At 48.0% G+C, this 945-nt stretch overlaps 1 non-coding gene across 1 annotated transcript; it reads left to right on the forward strand.

Moving 5' to 3' along the window:
* Window positions 1–387: 387 nt before the first annotated feature.
* On the forward strand, window positions 388–460 carry TRNAE-UUC. Its single transcript has one exon. It is a non-coding gene; the product is annotated as a tRNA-Glu (tRNA).
* Window positions 461–945: the final 485 nt, after the last annotated feature.

Here is a 945-nt window from a genome sequence, read left to right on the forward strand (position 1 = left end):
ATCTTAAAAAAAAAAAAAAGTCAGCACCTTTAATGTGGGTGGTTTACTTCTGGGAAGCATATCTCCAAAGGCAGAGCACTTGCAGGGCATTCCCAAGAACGTCTGCAGGGACAGAGCCAGAGAAAGCCAATTACTGTTATATGTGGTCATATTTCTGTCAATAGACTGATGGGGGTTTGGAGGGCTTGGGCCAACACAACTCGGAAGGGTAGCCCTGTCAGAGCTGCCTTAGTGGGGAGTGGGCCCGCTGTCTGTGGAAATGTTCAAGCAGAGGCTGAACTACCTCTCTAAGAGATAGCACAGTGGAGGTCCACCAAAGGATGAGAGCTTGGGCTACATGGACCTCAAGGTTGCTGCTCTGAAGCAGAGATAGTGAAGCAGAGGGGTGCCTGGCTGGCTCAGTTGGTAGAGCTTGTGACTTTCAATCTCAGGGTCATGAGTTCAAGCCTCATGTTGAGCATAGAGCCTGAAAGAAAGAGAGAGAGAGAGAAGAAAAGGAGAAAAAAAAGAAGGAAGGAAGAAAGAAATAGTGAATAGTGAAGCAGAGGGCATCTCTGAGACCACCCGGTCCTGGTTCTGCCACCGTGATGCCTTGGGAGTAAGCAGCTCATGGGAAATGGAGTTTGCCATGAATTATTCCTGACTGGTCTGCACTTCTTCCGGAAGGACAGGTTAGCTCTGACCGAACCTGGCCTTTCCACCTGGTGGCCTGCTTGCCCTTGATGAGACAGTGAACCGTCAGGGAGGAAGCCTCACAGAGTCTGGAGTCGCCAGGTCTGGGTTCAAATCCCACCTCCTCCACTTCCTCAGCAAATCCTCTTACTTCTCTGAACCTCAATTTTGTCAGCTATGAAATGAGAATGAAAATATTTACTATTCAAAGTTGTTGCAAGATGATGTGTTCTCAATGCCTGGTACATAGTAAGAGCTTAAAGAACATCCATC

The sequence above is a fragment of the Canis lupus genome, chromosome 9 (genome assembly GCF_011100685.1).
Source record: "Canis lupus familiaris isolate Mischka breed German Shepherd chromosome 9, alternate assembly UU_Cfam_GSD_1.0, whole genome shotgun sequence".
NCBI lineage: Eukaryota > Metazoa > Chordata > Mammalia > Carnivora > Canidae > Canis > Canis lupus.